The sequence below is a fragment of the Furipterus horrens genome, unplaced genomic scaffold, assembly GCF_987537825.1.
Source record: "Furipterus horrens unplaced genomic scaffold, mFurHor1.1.pri manual_scaffold_10, whole genome shotgun sequence".
NCBI lineage: Eukaryota > Metazoa > Chordata > Mammalia > Chiroptera > Furipteridae > Furipterus > Furipterus horrens.
The window spans coordinates 51,401,380-51,421,189 of record NW_028327180.1 but is presented as its reverse complement, the minus strand read 5'-3'; the positions used below and the strand labels follow the sequence as shown (position 1 = coordinate 51,421,189).

Below are 19,810 nucleotides of genomic sequence, written 5' to 3'. Positions count from 1 at the left end.
GGCAATGCTGCAGCTCTCATGGCCAAGCATTCCTTAAGCGCAAGAATGGTAGTCCTGTTTCCCCCAGCCCTGGTTCTGTACACAGCAGGCACTCAATAGGCATGTGCTCAGCTGCACTGCCAGGCTACTTGCCCCTGGTCACATGCCTGCATCCAGGAACGTGGGGAGTCTGATTAAGCCCCTCAGTCTGCTCTAATGAAATTCAAGTTGGGCACTCAGGGAAAGAGAGACTAGCAGGCCTGTGTTTCCATCGTAGGGAACAGGGACAGGGAGTATTGTAGGAGTGGAAAGTTTGAGTGTAAAATTAACACGGTATCTCAGAGCCTTTTCTTTAATACAGTGTCCTAATGCATCGCAAGTCAAGCAGAAAGATGATAAATTGCTTCCTTTTCCTGGAAACAGGAACGTCTTAGGAGTGTGGGCAAACCCCAGAGTCTCCTGAACACTGGGATTGTGGGGTGGGAACTGGCCTTTCTGTGTTCAGAAATGAGCTCCCAGAACGAGGGCTGCTGTCCAACAAGAGCAAAGAGCTCGGCCGAACTTGCCAGGTGCGAGGGGTGCTTGCCTTCCCCGAGCACCATTTGCAAATGAGGGGAAATTCCTACTCACTCTGCTCTCCTCACACAGCTGTGCACGCACACACACAGCCTCACACACAAACACACAGCCTCACACACAGCTGCACACACACAGCCACACACACGCAACCTTGGAGAGGACTTCCTGCAGGCTGCTGGCCTCAATTGGGGCATTTTTAAACTGTTCCCTTAAGATGAGCTGCCTTGGAGTGTCCAGACAATGATAGACTTAGGTTACTTTATTTTCAAAGTGTTTTCCTAAGTACCTAAGACAGAAAATTCCTTTCACAAAGATGTAACTTGTCGCCACTTTGCCACTTTTTGGACCTGGCCACTGTAACTGTGACGGAGTTCCGGAGACTTAGGTCCCTACCTGAAAACTCTAATTACCTGATACATCTGAGCCCAATGTATAACAATGTAACAGAAAGAGAACATGAGGCGAGCCTATGGCTGGTGCTGAGAGGAATGGGTGACAGCGGGCAGGAAGGCAGGCTGGTTAGCCAGCAGCACACAGAGCCTCGTCCTCGCCCAGGGCCCTGAGGCAGGCTGCTTGGCAAAAGGACATGCTCCTTTGTTTTAAGAATGCTCAACTTCTGCTCAACCTGTAATCTGTGATTTCGACCTAAAACTTTAACTACAAATATGTAGACAGGGAGAGAGAGAGAGAGTCCTCCTCCTCCTCCTCCTCCTCCTCCTCCTCCTCCTCCTGCAAAGCAGGGCTCCCTTCCACCAGCCCACCAATAATTGGGGGGCCTCTCTTCTTGCTACGGATTTAAGAGAAAGGGAAAATCCATATTCATATAACCACCTAGATTCTTCCACTAGTTCAGCATGACAGGGAAGCCCTAGGATCAAAGAGATGTTCCTGAGTATCAGACCCAAGTTCTCCAAGGAAACTGGGCTCAGAGGGAAGGGATAGGTTCACTCTGATCACCTGCAAGAGTGACACATTGTCTCTGGTGCCCTCCGATGTCCCCAGGTATCACAGGGACATAACAGTATTCCAAGGTTCCTGAGCCGACCCAGTTTTTGCTCTCCTAACCTTGGGATCTCAGTGCAAGTGGCACTCTCGCCCACCCCAACCGTATCTAGAAGCAGGGGTCTTGACCTTGGAACCCCCACCACACAGAACCCCTGGGACAGATTTCACAACCCGGCGCTGGGTTTTACTACAAGTTTCAGACAAAGAAGGTGTGCCGGGCCGAGCTCCTGCTTCTGCCGGCTGCTGTGTGGGCGTCGAGTCCAATACCTTCTTGTCAACACTTGAATGTTGAACATCACTCACAAGGGCATTCTTTAAGAAGCCTATTAACTTAATTCCCCAGGCATTTCCCCCCCCCCACCCGCCCCTCCCCATCCATGCCTCTCATATAAAAATATGGCTTCTGCCCGAGCCTGGAGTCACAGCCTGGCGCTCTGGTCCTAGCGCCCTCGAGTTCTCAGAGAGGACCCGCTGGTCCTGACTCCCTGGCCAGAGCACTCAATGTCCCTGAAGTGCCCAGGTCAGAACCACACCCTCCCCCTCATCCCCACCCCCAAATAGGTTTGCCTTTCTTCCTTTATGAGATATCTCTGATGCAACTCCCCTCCCCTGGCACAACACCATCTTGTTTATTTCTCTAGAGGCAGTCGGGGTGGCTGCACTACAGAGGCTCGTTCCCTCGCTCAGGTTGTGTGCAGCACTGAAGAACACTGGGGCAGGGAGGGGGTTCAGGGTGGCGGATGGGCCATCGGGCCTCCTCCTTCCCACTGCGCAACAGGATTGGAAACTAAGAACAAACCAAGCTCTCCCAGGGAAGCCCCTTCCTACAGAAGTGAGAGGAGTCACCAGAGATTCAGGTCAATCAACAGGCATTTATTTATTTATGAAATAGCAGCCACATGTCCAGAGCCAACCACTCAGATTTTGGAAGAAGAGAAACTTCTGCCCAGGTGAATTTCTCCCAGATTCCATCTCCATTGCACATCCAAGCCCCTGGAAAAAAATGAGTTAATTCATTGTATGTTATCTCACATTGGGAGTCAGGAGGAGGTTCTAGACCCTGTGCGTGGTCCTGTGCTGCCGGGGCCCGGAACTGTTTCGTCAGTGAAGAGCAGAGGGGGAACCTCGCTGAGGGATTTCCAAACTCCCTCAGAGCTTGTCACCCGTGGCTCACCTATGCTTCCACAGCTGTCTGTAGCCACCCACCTCTATGGGGAATCTGATCAAGGGAAGGGAAGGCGTGGCAGTGTTCAGGCCAGGAGGCAAATGAGGATCATCTTGGAGAGGAATATGCTGCACTTGGTGGCTGTGCCCTGTCCAGGGAGAGAAGAGCTGGGTAGAGGCAGGGGCTTGGAAAGGCATGGCTTCCACTCTGGCTGGGTAGGGGGAGATCCCTGGGAAGTGGCTGTGCTCCTGCGGCTGATATGTAGAGGGGAACTTCTGTCCACAGATTTGAGCAAAAAGCTACACAGAGGTCCCCAGACACATGGGGGGAGGGAGGTGCCAACAAACCGGACCTCAGGCTGTCATTGACTGCACTGTGGGAAATCCAGTGGCTGGTGTGATAAGGAGGAACACACCCCATGGCTTTCTTGCCAAGATCATGAGTAACCAAAGAGCAACTTGCAAACTTTTCTAACCATCTCCACACTCTTTCCTACTTCTGGGGCAGCCAAAAACACTGGAGCAAATTCAGAAAGTCCAACAGAGCTCTGTGGGGTAACCCCCTCTTTACCCACCCAACAGTGTGCTCCCCCAGCCCTAAACTCTCAATGGACCAAGGTAGAACCAAGAGACTTTGATGTGGTGAGTCCTCTGTGTGGAATCACAGAGAAGGGACCCAGCAAGTTTGCTGATCCAACTCCCTACCTCCAGGCTGGTCTCCTTCTAAATCATTCACGTGCCGTGGCCTCTCTGCTCTCCTGGAGTGTACAGTGGAGACAGAGAAAAACCTAGTGTGTAGTCTGAGACCCATGGCTTCCAGTCAGGGAGGGTTGTCTTTGCCCGGGAAGCTCTTGCATGTGGGGAACTCCAGGGCTACCTGAAGTTGTCCCCCCCCCCATCCCTCTGACTCAGGGCTGACTCACTCCTCCCCCTCTCTCCACTGACCCCACAGACCACCTCTTTGGGCTCTGTAGCCCAGTGCAGAATATTGGGGAGAAGCAGAGCTGCTGGGGGACTGGGGTTTGACCATATACCCCTGAAAGGTGGAAAATTAGGGTCACAAGCCCTCAGTGCCCTCTTCCCCAAGGCATCTAGCACTCAGTTTCACTGTGATGCAACTCTCTGCCAGGCGGGTTCTATGACCTGGGATCCCTGAGGCTTGGGCACCTTCCAGGACAGAGGACAAGGCAGCCTCTTCTTGCCATGCTCTTGGCCATGTCACATCGTGAACTAGTTGGTGGGCTTCTCTCCGCTCCATCAGAGGGCTCCTCTCAGGGCCCCCCCTGACCTCAGCCACAGGGTTTGAGCCTTCTTCACATTCAGGGAGCCTAAGAACAGCCATCTCTTGGGGAATCTACCCCTTCTTTCCAGATGTGGGGGGAAGTCTTGTGTGGCAGACGCTTAGACAGGGAAAAGTAGCAAAGGCAGATATATCTCCCTTCCACATACAGTGCAGTGTGTGTGCACACAGATGTCCACATTGTTCAAGGTGACTAAGCAGAGAAGCATTGTGTAAGCCAAGGCCCAGTCCAGTCGAAGGCCCACCGTCCCTCCACCCAAGCTGGAGCAGACATCCCTCCACACAGGGCCCTCAGCTCTACGGGGAACATGCGCGCGTCCTGGGCTCCTGCGCCACGATGCCTGCACACGCACTCACACATTCCCCAAGAAAGCCCTGGGGCCTCTGTGGGAAGGCTTTCCAGGATACTTTTATGGCAAAAGAGGAAGTCTGGGGCATCACTGGGCCAGCTGGGGCCAGGAGCTGGCAGCTGCTGCCAACGGTATTGTTAGCCTGCACCCACCCCGTGACAGCCTTTAACCCTTTTCTGTGCCCCAGGATGCTTAGCCGGACATGATAAGCAGGATCCTCTGGGGTCTTTATGCTGTCCCTCACTGTCCCCTCCCCATATGTGCACACACATCTGTGCATGCACACACACACACACACACACACACACACACACACACACACACACTTTGACTCACCCAGATCTGATCAGAGTAGGTTCTGGCCCAAGAAAGCACGGAACTCAGAGCTGAGAGGAAACCTTGAAGCTTGCAAAAATTATCCTCATTATTTTACAGAAGAGGCCACTAAGGCTTCCAGATCCAGTGTCCAAGGTCATCTAGCTCCAACCCCAGAACCCAGACCCCCAGGTCCTCTCACAGGTCCCAGCTCAGGAGGCTAAGCAGTAAAGGCACTTGGGAGAGGGGTCAGGACCAGGACAGAGGTAGGGGTGCCTCCAGGGACCTCCTGGGAGTCCAGCACTTGGTCTCATTTAGAGCTCTGATGTCCAGTTCTGTAGCCACTAGACACATATGCCTATGAAAGTGAAACTTAATTAAATTTAATAAAATGTTTAAAAATGTGGTTGCTCAGCAGCAGTAGCTACACTGAAGTGCTCAACAACAGCCACGTGTGGCCAGCCCAGGGCCAGACCATCCCCATCATCACAGAATGTTGTGCTGGGGGAGGAGGCAGCCTGGGAGTGGGAGGGGCCTGTGGTCCGAAGGGACTGCTCCCTGATGTGTGGCTGGGGTACATGTGAAGGAGAGAAGGGAGGAGAAAGAGGAGTGAAGGGGAAGGGCCTGCAGAAAGGAAAAAGGCTGGAAGAAGACAGAAGGAGAAGAAAGGGCAGGGGAATCTTGTGGCTTTTCCCTGTGCCCAAGATCTGACCGACTGTTCCCAGGGCAGGGGTGGGGGCCTGGCACTGTCCCCCGACCCTACTCCAAGAGGGCCAGAAAACAGAACCACAGGCCCACAGCCAGGGGCCACAGATGCAGCATCTGGTCATTTCCCAGACATAAAGATTCCAGCCTGTACCCAGACTAACCGTCATTGTGCCCAGGGCTCTCTCATTCCCCAGAAGCTCCACAGTTGAGCTCCTTCCAACGGGAGGACACAGCTAATGACGGTGACTCTGTGGCCCCTTCACAATACACTGCAGCAAAAATGCTGTTGGACCAAAGGAAGGAAGGGAGGGAGCTGAATCTAGTGAAATGAGACTCTTCTCCTGTTACAAGTTGGGTGCTTTCAAGCAAGGGAACAAACATCTTGGTTCAAGTCCATAGACACAGAATCCATTTTGCCACTTTCTCCTACATTCTTCTACATAAACGTTTTTGTTTTTTGTTTTTTTTTTAAGTTGGGTTTTGTTTTTATTTTTACAGGAACATTTGAGAGACAGCACTGAGCTGGGCAAAGAGCATCATGTCTGAAGTCAGAATACCTGGGTTTAATTCCAGTTCTGCTACCTAATGACCTGACAAGTTGCTGCCCTCCCTTAGCCTCTGTTTCCTGCCTCGCAGGACATGGCGATGACCAAAGGTGCTAGTGGTTGCCGATCTCAGGGACGTCCCCTCTGCCCCAGGGCACTTACTGTGAGCAGGAGGTGGAGAAGGATGGGGACAAAGTGCCCCAGAGGAGCTCAGGGCCGAGGACAGAAGAGCAAGTAGCTATAGTTCTAGGTCAGGTGGGGTTTGCACCACCACAGAGCCAAGCAGAGCGTGAGGAAGGAAACAGCAAGGGAGAGGGCCCTGGGGAAGGCATCATAGCCCAAGAGGAGTGTGAACCAGATAGGAAGGATCAGGAAAGTCAGAGAAGGGCATTCGAGGCTGAGAAAATATATAGCCAAGCTCCTGAGGGACCTCAGCTCTCATAGGTCCAGCTGACGAGGGCCCTGAGGAGCGCCCTCAGCCTCAGGTGGTAAAAACTCTCCCTGCTGGGACCCAGCCCTCCCTGAGTCCCCTGTCCACCCCATGTCCCTCCAGGGCCCTCCTCCCCGCCAGGTCACCGATGTCTCTGCAGGGACCCCAAGCTGGTGAAGTGTTGCCTCCTCACCACCTATGACCCCTCTGGGCCTCCCCCGTGACACTCAGGGGCCTCTAAGTCAGGAGGGTGCTGGAGAACTCTGCCCATCCCTGCCTGAAAAGCTACCTGCCCCCAGGCCTGGGCACGACTTAGGAAGCTCTAGGCTGATCTTCTAGCCCAGTTTGAGCACAGCTGGACACCCGAGAAATGCCCGCAAAGGGGAAGGAAATCACCTCCTCTCTTTAGAATGGATGTCCTTAGCACAGCCTTCTTTGTTGCGAGGCCGGGCCAAAACACCCTGTCCTGTGAGTCGGAGGCTGAGACCAGGGCCTGCGCACCTGCATCCGTTCCCACAGCGCCATGGGTGGGACTCGGACCTGGGGCAAGTCACTTAACTTCTCATGGTCTGCATCCCCACCCGCAAACTGGGGGTGATCAGCTCTGTCCTTTCTGCCAGCTTGGGAAGGAGAATTAAGTGACACAGGAGGTGAAAGTGCCTGAGCTGCCCTGAGAGTAATGAACACCTGCCATGTGCCTAGGATGGGGGCTGTGACTCTCTGATGCCCAGGACACCACCTCAGAGTGACTCGCCTCCCCTGTGGCTTCCCACTTGCCCAAACCTAGGATTTAAACCTTCGCCTCCCTGAGTGTCCCAGCAGAGAGGCCAAGTGGGATCCAGGGCAGGGCTTTTTCCGCCCTCCATGGTAAGGGGGCGGTCACCTCTGAGGGGAGGAAGGTGGCAGGCTGGTTAGGGACACAGGAACCTGCGTTCTTGGGACCCCATTTATCTGCAGGTGGCCCAGTGGGAACACGGAGGCCACAGTCTGACTCATTAATGAGTTTCTTGCCGCTGGCAGACTCTGTCATGGTGGCCCATGGCTGCTGCCCAAGCTCTGACCAGAATGCCATAGTTAGGCAGTTCCAGAACTTCAGAGAAAGCAAACCAGGCTGCCTGTCCATCCTCAGGTGCCTGGGGACTCTGATTCTGCCCATCCCACCTCCTTTGGAGACTACCAGTCACCAAGACCCCCTGCAATGTCCATGGCAAGCAGATTGTTTATTTCCTCTACACATTTGTATCCCAAGTGATCTCATGTTCCCCTGACCAATTTCTACAAACAGATTGAGGAGGCCAGGGGTGGGGGGAGGCTCAAGGAACAACTTGAGTCTCTCGTTGAGTTAATCCTGGGAACAGAGGGGCAAGTATCTCTTTTAAAAAACTCCTCCCGGCAGTGCAAGTCACCCTGGCCTGCAGCCACAACACCCCGGGCTGTGAGCTCACCGAGCTCCAGGAAGCCAACCAAGCAGGGTCAGGCTTGGCTAGTCCCAGTGAGCGGGAGACCTCCCAAGCAAAACACAGGTGTTGCTGGTGATTCAGCAGGCCAGTCCCTCCCTCCCGTGTCTAGGGCTTCTCAGGTGTCTGAGTTGAGGCTGGGAGGACTCTGGGAGTGCCTATCAGTCCTGGGCAGAGGACAGGGGTGTGGGGCCTCCAGTGCTGCTAAATGATCTTTCGCCCCCGCTGCCGCCACGTGTTACAAGTGTTGACACTGCTCTAAAGAATCAGGGTGTAAGTGCTTCCTCCCTCCCCATCCCTCCAAAGGCTGCTTAGCCATTGAACTAAATTCCTTGGGCTGGTTCACAAAGATAAGAGATGTAGGAAGGAAAGGCAGCCTCCCAGGGGCCTTGGGCTCAGGATCCAACTGGCCCCTACCCCTAATAGCTGGGGTGCGCGGCTGCCACCAGGCTTCTGGCCTCAGCCCCCAGGATGGTCCCCCCTGGTTTGGGAACAGGTGAGGATGAAAGGGGTCCATTAAATGAGGGCGGTCATTAGCCCGTTTTATGAGCACACAGATATTCATTACACCCCAACCCCGTCATTAGAGGCTGCAGGGAGATCTTGGGCCCCTCTTTATTGCAGTAGAAACTGAGGTGTTTGTCCCCCAAAGAGAGTTCTGCTTCTCTTCCTGACAGGGCCCGCACTTACCTCCTCAATGTGATCCCTCCACGCAAATCTCCCTGAGCAGCTAGTTGGAGCTGTCTGTCCTTGCCATCGGCCCCTTCCTGTAGGGGAGCACCCAGTGACAGAGTCAAGTGAGTGGGGGCAAGCCCACTCCTCCAGAGCCAGCCCCTCATGTGTGACGGACCGCAGGCTCGGGAGGCAGAGGAGGGGCGGGGCTCACCCTCTCCCCCATTAGGGCTGGAAGCCTCAGGAGTAATAGGTTGGTGCTCACCCCGCTGGTGCAGTCCACGGAAGCTGAATGGAGCGTGGGCAGACCCCACAGAGAGGAGCAGGACTCGGAGCTGGCAGATTAATCAGCTATCATTTGCATTCATTAAAAGCCCCTTGCTTGTGCACTGCAACCCAGGATGCCAGCGCAATTCACTGCTCACAACTAAAAGTTCTGGCAAGAAGTTTCTCTTGCCTCCAAGGGGCGTCCAGACCCTAGGGGTGGGCTCGGCAGCCTAGGATCCCGAACCCTAGGGTAGAAGGCCTCAGAGGGCCAGCCACATGGGTGGGGGCTAAAGGAGGCAGTCAGAAACCCAGCCCCTAAGCCTGGGAAGTCAGCACCTGCGGAGCCCAAGGCCACAGACCCTTGACCCCTTTGGGCTTCTTCCCTGCTGTCACCCTGTCCCCTTTTTTCCCATCTCCTCACAGCCTTGGGCACTGTCACCTGGAAATGCTGGGCCCTCCTCAAGGTTGTGCAAAGGCCCGTTTCAACACACTTCAAGATAACGATCCAATCCCCGTGGGGCTGGAAGCCAAGCACTGCACTGTCCCCAGCCCAGCCCCGACCCGCCAAGAGGCAGCCAGAGACCTGGGCACACACACCTTCCCATTGGCCTCTGGGTCTCAGCTGAGTGGCTCTTAATAGATGACCACCCACTAAAGGAGCAGTGCGGTGACCCAGGGTCCGCTGGCCTTGCGGAGAGGGCTGCGGGTCAGTCTCCCTCTCCCTGGGGTTATGTCAGTCCCCAAGCATTCCAGGGAAGGGTGGGCCAACTCTGAGGTCAGGGTGGAGTTTACTGAGCTCGGTCTCGGTTGTTTTCTCACCATAATTACCAAGCTCCCCAGATTGGCATCTGCCTGCCGGGCACTGTAAAAGGTGACACAGCCGAAGGAGAGCATGCCCGGTTCCGGCGACGTCTGTGTGGCCCTGGACCCCAGCAGACTGCCAGTGGGCCACAGTCATGGCTCTCTTGGCTCAGACTAATGAGCGGGCAGGCAGGGGCATGAAGACCCACCACACAGGCCCTAGCACAGCCCAGGACCGTGAGTGCAGACTGGCAGCTTGTCAGGACGGCAGCTTTGCTGAGACATCTCTAAGGAGAGAAAACTGAGGTTGCCACTTGGCTGCAGGTCTCCTGCTGGGACCAGGACCCTAGAGCAGACCCTGACCCCCAATTCTAAGCCACCTCACATGCCCTCCTCTAGACTGCAGGCTACAAGGAAGAGCCATGCTCTCTAACCTCCTCCTTTCCCAAGTCCCTGCACTCCTGGGGAGTGACCCCTTCCCTCCTTGAAAAGGGTTGGGAGTGCAGAGCATAATGGGGGCGGGGGAACCATGGGGGTAGTACCAATGGGTGCGTTAGCACCCCCTAGGACGCCTATAAGTAGTGCATCCAGCTGTGGCCACTTAGGTTCCCCCAGTGGGCGTGGCTGCCTTGCCCACCTCCAGAAACTCAGGAGTGTTAGACAGGGAGTAATGCCAAGTCAGTGATCTGGGGTGCTTTTCACAGCTCCAAGAAGGTTGCAGGGGAGAGGATGGGTGCACCAGTACTGGTGGCTCCCAGTCTTGGCCAAGCCCCAACCTCCTCAGACCAGGAGCCTGGCCAGTCCAAATAATCTAACTCAGGAGCTGGAGTCACCTCGGGACCTAGAGGTCAGCCACGTCCCATCCCAGGAAGGGTGATGCCAAGGGCACTCCAGAGCCTGAAACAGACCTGAAAAGGTACACGGTCAGGGCCAAGAGCTAAGATGGTCCAACCACTGCCGCCACCACAGGTTGGATGAGGAGCTGCCCCATGCAGAGACCCTGGGGGCCAGAGAGCGGGACCCTGGGCTGAGCTCTCAGACATTAAAGGGCATGTGAGTGCCCTCAGGGGCTGGTTAAAAGGGAAAAGCTAATTTATGAGGCCTGGGGTGGAGCCCTAGATTCTGCATCTCTAAAGAGTTCCCATCTGCTGCTGCTCAGAGGAGCAAGGGGCTCTGAAGAGAGCAAGAGGTGGTTGGAATGAGATTTTGAGTGTTTCTCCTTATTGTCACACTTGCTAAGGAGCACAGGGTTTCACAGAGCCTTCAAATCTTGCCAGTATCATTCCTAGCTCAAGATTCAGGATTCCTAACCTTTCTTCCAGAAAGTATCTCTCCTCCCTCCCTCCCTCCCTCATTTCTTTCTTTCCTTCCTTCCTTCCTTCCTTCCTTCCTTCCTTCCTTCCTTCCTTCCTTCCTTTCTTCTTCCTTTTCACAAGGCAGCCCCAGGCCTTCTTGGTGGACAAGGAGAAAGAATGCCCAAAAGTATGGATTATGCTTTACCTTCTCGCTACAGTTGTGTGTGGGAACCTAAAAAAGGGCAAAGGAGGGAGACAAACCAGAGGACAGAGCCCAGGCGCCTGACCCCACCCCCTCCACTACTGCCAGCTTCCCCCAAGGGGGCCATGCACGGGCTCTCCGTGGCTGGGCTCCCCTCCCTGCTCCATTCCCCCCCTACCCACTCCCCCTCCCACAGCCTTTGTGGCCTGGGTCCCCCAGGACTACCCGCATCTCATAGATGGTATGCAAGAGGGCAGAGTAATCCAGAGGCAGTTGGCCACTTCCTGGTTGGCAGTGGACAACAGGGTGGGACAGGGTGGGAGGCTGAGGGGCAACTCTTTGGCAAAAAGAGAGATGAAAAGTTCAGTAGGGCAGAGCCAGAGGAGACCACTGAGCAGGCACTCTGAGAAGCAGGGGGGGTGTAGGTGTCCCTACTCCATAGAACCTGGAGGGACCCCATATAGCTCTCCCAGCCCCCTCCCCACCAGAAAGTCCAGCCAACAGTACCCCTTGACCATTCATAGCCCTGGGGTACTACTCCCCAGGCCAGGAGGGCCCTAGGGGGCTGCTGGGACCCCCAGGTCCAGCTAAGTTGAGGAACCAAGAGCTGGTCAGTTGGCCTCCTCTCAGTGGATGGGTCCTCCCCAGTTCCTCCTGTTCTCCCCTCCTGGAGCTGCAGTGCCCAGCCAGAAAGGCTGCATGCTGGAGGTGAGCGACGAAGGTGACAGAGCCAGGCCTGAGGAGGCAGCCCTGCAGCCCCTCCTCTTGGGTCATGATTTCCCAAGCCCTGCTTTGTGGGGGGGGTGAGGTGTGTTTGGGGGTGGGGGGTCAGCTGCACACATTTCCTGATGGTTCTTGCAGCTTCAAGGAGAGAAAAGCAGGCCAGCCTGCAGCCTCCTGCTACCACACAGGGAGGAGCACCAGGTTGCAGAGCAGCGAGGGTTGGGCTGGGTGACAACCACTTCCAGCTCCCACCGAGGCTCCCCTTCCTCCCACATCCCTGCTGTTGGCGCTCAGAGTATAGGAGGGTAACAAACCAGCTCAATTCTTACTCACAGGCCTCAGTCCTAACTAGTCATCTCCGACCTGGGCTCCCGCCAGAGGCCTGGAGATTCCTTCCCACACCTGCTCTGACAAACCCCATGGCCCGGTCCTCGGCCTCACCACTGACCTTTTCCCAATGCCCCTCACCCTGCTCCTCTTGCCAGGTCCAGCCCTGACTGGGCCGCCAAGGAAAGGCTACCTGGGAGAGAGTGCGTGTGTATGTGTGTGTGTGTGTGTGTGTGTGAATAAGTGTGTGATGCATATGAGTGAGTGCGTATGAGCCAATATGTCTGTATCTTGTGTGTCTATGTCAGTATATATGTGAGTGTGTATGACTGTATGTTTGAGTGTGTGAGTACATGAATGTGTGCATGAGTGAGTGTGTGAGTATGCACGTGTATGTGTGCATGCAAATGTATACATGCGTGAGCACATGTATGTGAGGATTTGTGAGAGCACATGTGTGATCATTGTACATATTGAGTCATGAGTACATGTGTGTATGAGTATGTGTGCATAAGTCTGGGGCCATGTGTGAACATGCACATTTGTGAACATGTGTGTGTGCGTGCATGAGCGAGAGTGTGAGCTCATGCGAGCATTGTGTGAGCGTATGGTGTTATAAACGCGCATGTGTGTGAGCGAGCATGCATGCATAGCTGTATGGCTGTGTGTAACTATGTGCATTTGTGAACGTGTGTGCATATGTGTTGTGCATGTGTACACATGAGCATGAGTGTGAGCTCATGTGAGCATTATATGAGAGTGTGTGTTTACCTGTGAGCATGTAACTCACTGCTCTCCCCTTCTCTGGCTCTCCCCTCTGCCGCTGCCCCCCCAGACCCAGTGGTCAGTGAGCAGCGGCCTTGGTCTCCTTCCCTCCTTCTCCTTTCAAGGAGCCCGGGCCTCCAGCTCCAGCTGCTCCTACCTCACCCCTGCCACTCCCAAGCCTTCCCCCAGTTTTGGAAAAGCCTCGCCACTGTTTTGTTTCCCTTGCTCCTATCACGAGCAGTTTCTGGCCAAGTTTCCACCTGACAGCAGAGCCAGCAGCGTCCTCCTTCCTCCTGGGCCCAGGATCCTCTGTCTGACCCCCACGGCTGGACCCCATGGACTCCCCTCCTTCTCCAAAGGCTCTCTCTCCTCACTATCCTCTGGGCCGCCTGTGTCTGTCACTCAGTGTCTATGAATGTGTGTGTGTGTGTGTGTGTGCGCGCGCGCGCGCCTTGGGGAAGGGGGAAGAGAAAGGAGCAAGGAGCAAGAGAAGGAAGGAGGCTGGGCTCAGATGGTGTCATTAGGAGACATTAATGCCCCTCATCAAGGCCTATTAATAAACATTATGTGCCGTGCACTCCATGCACGCTGGGTGAGTGCAGACCCAGCGGGACAGGCCCCACATTCACAGCTCAGTAACCTCCAAGCCCACGGCACAGCCATTAGCCTCACGAGGGTGACCCTGCCAGGAGACTCCTAGGCCCATCACAGCACACGAAATCTCGCAGGATGAGTTCTGGCCACCACGCCCCCTCCTTCCTCCGCTGAGCGCTGGGAAGGGGAGCCATAACGACCCTACACTTGGACGGCACTGTGGGACTTTAGAATATTTCATTTCCTAGTTTCATCTTTGCAGCAACTCAGAGGGAACCAGGGAAGGTATCATTATCGTTGCCACTTTATAGGTACAGAAACTGAGGCACCATGACATTCAGTGTCTTGCTCAAAGTCATGTCGCTAATTGGTAATGACATTGGACTGGAGCCCAGGCTGCCCTTTCTGATGGCTGTGTTAACAGCCCCGTCCCTAATAAAGTGGGGCTGCTTCAACTAAATTTCCCCAGTCCTTGCAGCTGCCAGAAACCAGACCACGAAGCACAGTACTGTCCAAGGGCAGCAGGCCTCTGCCCTCCCAGTGTAGGGGCTCCTGAGCATCACTTAGCTTAGCTAAAAAATGTCCTGGAAGACAGGGACCAAGGCAAGCTAACTTGTGTCCAGCTGCTGAATGCCACATGCCTGCTGCAGAGGTGATTCCCCTTTCTTTAGGTACTAACACTGCTACATGAATATTAAATGACTGGCTCCTAAGGAGGGCTGAGCAGGCAGAAGCCTGAATGGCCATTCTTTTTATTTGTTTTTCACCATTGCCTGGTGTCGTAGCAGAGGGCAAAACCTGTGACAACCACAAAGGTGTTTAAAATGATAGGAGATTTTTGCCATGTGTGTTTAAGACATGAACTAGTGTTTCAATAAGATCATTATCCGAAACTGTTGAGAATAAAGGCATTGGGGGGCTAAAGTATAAGATTCAAGAGATCAAGGAAGTGTGTTTATGAAGTATGTCCAACTCCCTGCAGGACTCCAGATAAATGAGGCATTCCAGCAAACTGTTGTTGACACTAAAGGCTTTGGCTTTTGTTCCTCGTATCTAGAAATGGCAGCCTTTAGTCTAAACTGACATTTGATCCATAATAATTATACTTAGCTATTAACTCATGATCCTTGCTCTCAACCTATCTTAATATTTCTTATCTATTTCTAAATGGGACAGGTTTAGTAAGACCATGCATTGTGTTCTTTTTTTTTTTGCTTCAAAAAGCTTTATTGTTTCCATTTGGTCCAATGCACAGGAGAGGGCTCCAGGGTGGTTAAGGGGGTGTCTAGTCGTTTCAGGGAGAGACTCAGGCAAAAGGCAGACACCAGGGAAATGCAGAGGGGCCCCCTCAAAGGCCTCTGGGCTCCAAAGGAGGCTTCCTTCCTAGTCGTGCTTGAGGGTGAGCCTTTCGAAGAGATACTCGCCCATCCCAGCCTGGGGGCTGGCCAGCCGGCGGATGTTAGTCAGGTGGTCGCCCATCTTCTTGATGATCTTCACCTCCTCATCCAGGAAATGGTTCTCCAGGAAGTCACAGAGATGAGGGTCTATGCGGGCAGAACCCAGGGCATGAAGATCCAAAAGGGCCTGGTTCAGGTTCTTCTCCAAGGCCAAGGCGGCTTCCATGGCGTCCTGGGTTTTACCCCACTCATCTTGGGGAGGTTTCACCACATCCTGGAAGAGAATGCGGCCACCGCGCTGGTTTTGCAGCTTTAAGAGACGCTCGGCGCCCTCGCGTTTCTCCTCGGCCAACTCTCGGAAAAAGTGCCCCACGCCGGGCAGAGCCACATCGTCCCGGTCGAAAAAGAAGCCCAGAGAGAGGTAGGTGTAGGAGGCCCGCAGATGCAGGTTGGCCAGGCGGTTGACGGCGGCCTCCGCCTCAGTGGAATAATTCTGACGAACTTGGGAGGTCATGGTCGTTCGGCAATGAAGATTTAAGGCCAAAAAAACGGTGTTGGCTGGTCTCGGAGGCTGAGGATCGCTGAGGTGGTTCCAAAGATGGTGACTAAAAAAGATGGAGGATACGTGAAAAGAAAACGCGACCCTAGGTCTGTTCCGTCCAAACCCTGTTGAAGCAAGAGACAGATCCCAGGACCGCGGAGGGTACTGTCGCATTGTGTTCTTCATTCCTTTTTTTCCTCCCCATCCTCCTCCTAGCTCTGCCTTGGAGCCACAATCAGAGAATGGGTGACCCCTATGTGGCAAGGGTCAAAGAGGCGTGGGTCGGCCATCTCCTGAGATCCAAACTAGTCTCTGAGCTTCAGACACTTAAAGTAACTCAGGCACGTTTCCCCAAGCAGGAGGTCAGATGGGAGTCCAACCAACGCCGGCTACAGCGGGGACAGGGGCTGGAAGCGGGCACCCATGCAACAGAAAGCATTGGGACCTGGACGCAAACAAGAGTCATGTGTTCTCAAGGCAGTTACCGCTCTGTGGAATGGTCTAGGGGATTCTTTTTCCTGCTAGTTTTTTTCTATGTCTTAATTTTTTTTTTTTTTTTACAATAAACATACAGTACTTTAATGACCTGAAAAAAAAAGTTAGTTTGTAAAAGAGAGGTTTGGGGGTGCAGGGATCCCAGATTCACCTGCTCTGGCCCCACCCAGACCCTTTCTTGACCAGAGAGGCAGCTCCACCAGCCCCTTCCAAGGACCCTCCTGGGGCCATCAGAAAATAGAAGATCTTGTCCAGGGTCTATAGACCCAAAGTTTAAGTAGTTGATAGCTTTAAGTCTCAGCAATCAGAAGCATTGCCTTCCATTCACGCCTAATCCCAGCCCACATTTCCAGCCTTAAGCTCCTTCCAGACCCAAGCGTTCTTTTCAAGCCTGTTTACGTACTTACATATTGCTAATGCAGTTTTCTCAATGCAAGCTGCCCTTCCCCTCCCCTATCTTGTCCACTGGAAAGCTGAAAAACTCCTGCACATCCTTCAAGGTCCAGGTAGAACATACAGCCTCCTTTTGACAGCTCTGCCTGATTACTACCCCTAAGCACTTACAACTTCCTTACTCTATCTTCCTCCAACATTCTCTATAGACTAAAATGATTTAGGCCTGTGATAGTTATTTCTTTGTTGATTTACCTGTCCCACTAGACCATGAGATCCTCGATGCCGTAAAACGTGTCTCGTTTGTATTTCTATCTCCAACACAGGCCTTCTGGTTCACTGATTCTCTTATGTACCTTCTCCCCAGCCAGTATTCCTTGGGGCCAAGTCTCTGCCAGATGTTATCACATACTCGCAGGTGCAAGACAGCATGACTTACTTAAGAACCACATGCACTTCCACATGGCCTGGAACAAAGGGCCTAGACAGCTTGTGCTTTTTAAGCTGCAGACAACCTTGGCCTTGGGAAATCTCTTAACCCAGCGTCATGGAGTGTGGTGAAGCCCTGGGTGAAGCCTCACCCCCACCCCCATTGGGGTAACTACTTACTCCAGAAAGCAGATCATTCCCCCTCAGTCACACCACACCCCAACCTATTGAAGCCAAACTAGAAATCAAAACACACAAGTCCTATTGCCAGTCAGTGCCAGGATAGCAGAATCTGCTGGCCATCATTGGTGTATTCTAAAAATGATATTCACACACAGCTCCCACTGCCCGTAAGGGTGCCAGGAAGAGGCCTATCAGGCTTTGGATGTTAACACTTCCTGAGGGAAACTGGTGCACAGAATAATTGGCCATCCTACATCCTGGAGTCCAGAAGCTCCCAGGAGGGCACAGGTCTGTGCCTCCTGCTCAGCACTTCCTATGGACTCCATACCACCCACCGCGGTGGCTGGCCCTTCTTCCCCTGGCCCTGGGGCACAAAGGCAAAGGCCTAAGATGAATGGCGCACAGCCTTTCCCTTGGAGCGGGCGCGTGTCCATGCTGGGCTCTCTAGGCTGGCGCTGGACTCTGGGAGCCCAGGAGCTGTCAGTGCCTTCCCGTCACTTAGCCCTTGCTAATTGCAGGACACAGACTGCTGGGTGGCACTTTCCAATCCTATGCCTTTGCCACTTGGCAGTTTGCAGGCAGCTGTGCAAGACAGCAAGGAGCATCTTCGTTCGATGCCAGTGTCATGGAGCCCAGAACTCTTTTCTGTTTTTCACTGTTTTTTCAACCTGCCATCCCCTCCCCTCCAGTGCTCTGTTTTGCTCATATATCCCTCCACTCTCCCTCATCTCTGCGAGGTCTTTCTGTACCTCACCTTTCAATTTTAGGACTCTTTTGATGCCCCCCCCCCCCAAGAGATCAAGAAGTGGAACTGCCCACTGACTGGAGTGGGTGGCTAGGCAGAAGTGATTAAACCCTCCTGTCCTGATGGGAAGAAGAGGTGGGTAAAGAGATTAAATCATCTCCCTCAAACTCAGGGAAACGTGCAGCTGACCCTCCGCTTCGGAGGTCAGGCAGCCCAAGTACCTGGGGCCTTCACAAGCACCCAGGTGGGCGGCCCACTGCCTGTAGGTAATTGAAGCGGAATGAGGAATTTGGGCCACCTCCATGCTGGGCCCAGTGCTGAGCCAGGCGGCCCCTTCCCCACCCACCAGACCTCACAAACCTGGCCACAAGGTCTCAGAGAGTCCTTACTTGACACAGTCCCCAGGCTTGGGGAGGTGAGGGGTGTCTCAGACCCTCAATTCTCAGAAAATGTAGCTGTCTGGCTATCTCCGTGGGGACAAGAAACAAAGCATACAGGTGACTTCTATTGAGTTGGCTCATCTGTGCGTAGTTCTCTGGGGGCTTAATATATTAGCACCAATTCTGTCAGGGCATTCTGGGGCCTGGGGGACAGAGGACCCTGGTGCCGACAGCTGCAGTGTGGTCCTACCCGCCTGAAGAGGTCAGGATGGAGGGTCGGGAGTACAGACCTCTTGTCCTGACGAGAGGCTAACTGCCTATGATGCCAAGGACAAAGGATGCACTCGTCTCTCCATTCACCCCGTAAATGTCTGCTGGACCCTTTCCCAGAGGCAGACCCTGAGACCAGAATTCTAGTGCAAGTAGTTTCTTTTCTTTTTTTCTTTTTTCTTTATTGAATCTAGAGCAAGGGGAAGAAAGAGAGAAGGAGAGAGAAAAAAACATGGATGTGAGAGAGAGACAGCAGTCGGTTGTCTCTTACATGTGCCCTAACTGGGGACCAAACCCTTAACCCAGGCTTGTGCCCTGACCAGGAATTGAACCCACGACCTTTCAGTTTGCAGGATGATGCCCAACCCACTGAGCCACACCAGCCAGGGTGCAAGTAGTTTATTTTAAAGGGGACACAAGGGAGCACCAGTAAGGGAGTGGGTAAGACAGGAAAAAAGGAAGACACCCAATCAAGGTTCATGAGCAAACAAGTTCCACTCTGGTACCTGGAGCCAGTGTGAAATATAGTGCTCAGTCATTACCCGACCCCCACACACAAAAGGCAAGGAGCTGAAGTATTTATTCATGCACCAGTTCCCATGAGCCATTGATTCAGAGCTATTGCCAGGGCCTGTTAATACCACAGCATGTCTGCCCTACTGCACAGGTGGCAGAGAGGACTCTGGAGGCCGGGAGAAGCAGGTTGGAAGTGGCACCAGTGAGCACTGACATGGCCAGGGTAAGGGATGGGCCAGGGCCAGAGGACAATGCCTCTATCCCAACTATGTGCAAAGCATCTCACAGGCTACAAACAGGGGCAGAATGCAGTCCCTGCCCTTGGGAAGCTTCTCTGGGTTTCTTTCAGCCAGATGGTGAGACTGACCTCTGCCCTTCCCACGCAAAGACTGCCATGAGATCCATAGGCTGGGCAGTGCCCCTGGGGGAGTAAACACTAAAAGCTCGTTACCTGAGTCAGGTCATAGCGGCAGGCAGGTGTCCAGCTTCCAGCTCTGGGCTCCTTAGCTGACCTGAGACAAGTCCATCAGAGCAAGTCTGCTAAGACCATCTGCATCATCTTGGTCCAAGAACGAAGTTGCTATGACTGTCGGTTGAGCCCCAGATTTCCCTAAGCATCGCATAGGCCAGTTCCAAACCAGCTTGGCAGAGAAGCAGTGGATTACGAGGTCAGAGAGCTGGGGCAGAAGCCCCGTGTTCTGTAAACCCAGAAGTTTCTCCCTGGTGTCCATAGAGTGGAGCTCCTTCTCTGCCATTGGAATAATTGGTGTCAATTCTTATGCCAAGTAGTCATGTGTGTACCCCACACGCATATTCACGCATGCACTGGGGACCAACTTCTAAGAAAAACAAGAGACTATTCTTATAAACTGTGAGCATTGAAAGGTCCTAGTGAGCAGTTTTCCACGTTCTCCTCCCCTCCCCTCCCCTCGCTAGGAGGGTGAGGAATGTCAGGTTCCCCATTTCCAGGGGAGGATGATAAG

General features: G+C 53.7%; 1 protein-coding gene and 1 long non-coding RNA gene across 3 annotated transcripts in view; one reads left to right on the top strand and one right to left on the bottom strand.

Annotated features, from left to right (window-relative positions):
- PEBP4 (phosphatidylethanolamine binding protein 4) overlaps positions 1–19,810 on the top strand; it is a 195,668-nt gene that overhangs the window by 159,706 nt on the left and 16,152 nt on the right. The gene's annotated exons all lie outside the window — the stretch shown is intronic.
- LOC150000206 (uncharacterized) overlaps positions 2,416–19,810 on the bottom strand; it is a 49,675-nt gene continuing 32,280 nt past the window's right edge. Inside the window, exons 4-5 of one of the 2 annotated variants that reach the window (XR_016513689.1) lie at positions 8,523–8,599; positions 2,416–2,556 (exon numbers count right to left, since the gene is read on the bottom strand). This is a non-coding gene — a long non-coding RNA (uncharacterized LOC150000206). The remainder of the gene's footprint in view (positions 2,557–8,522; positions 8,600–19,810) is intronic. The other variant, XR_016513688.1, reaches the window with a different exon arrangement.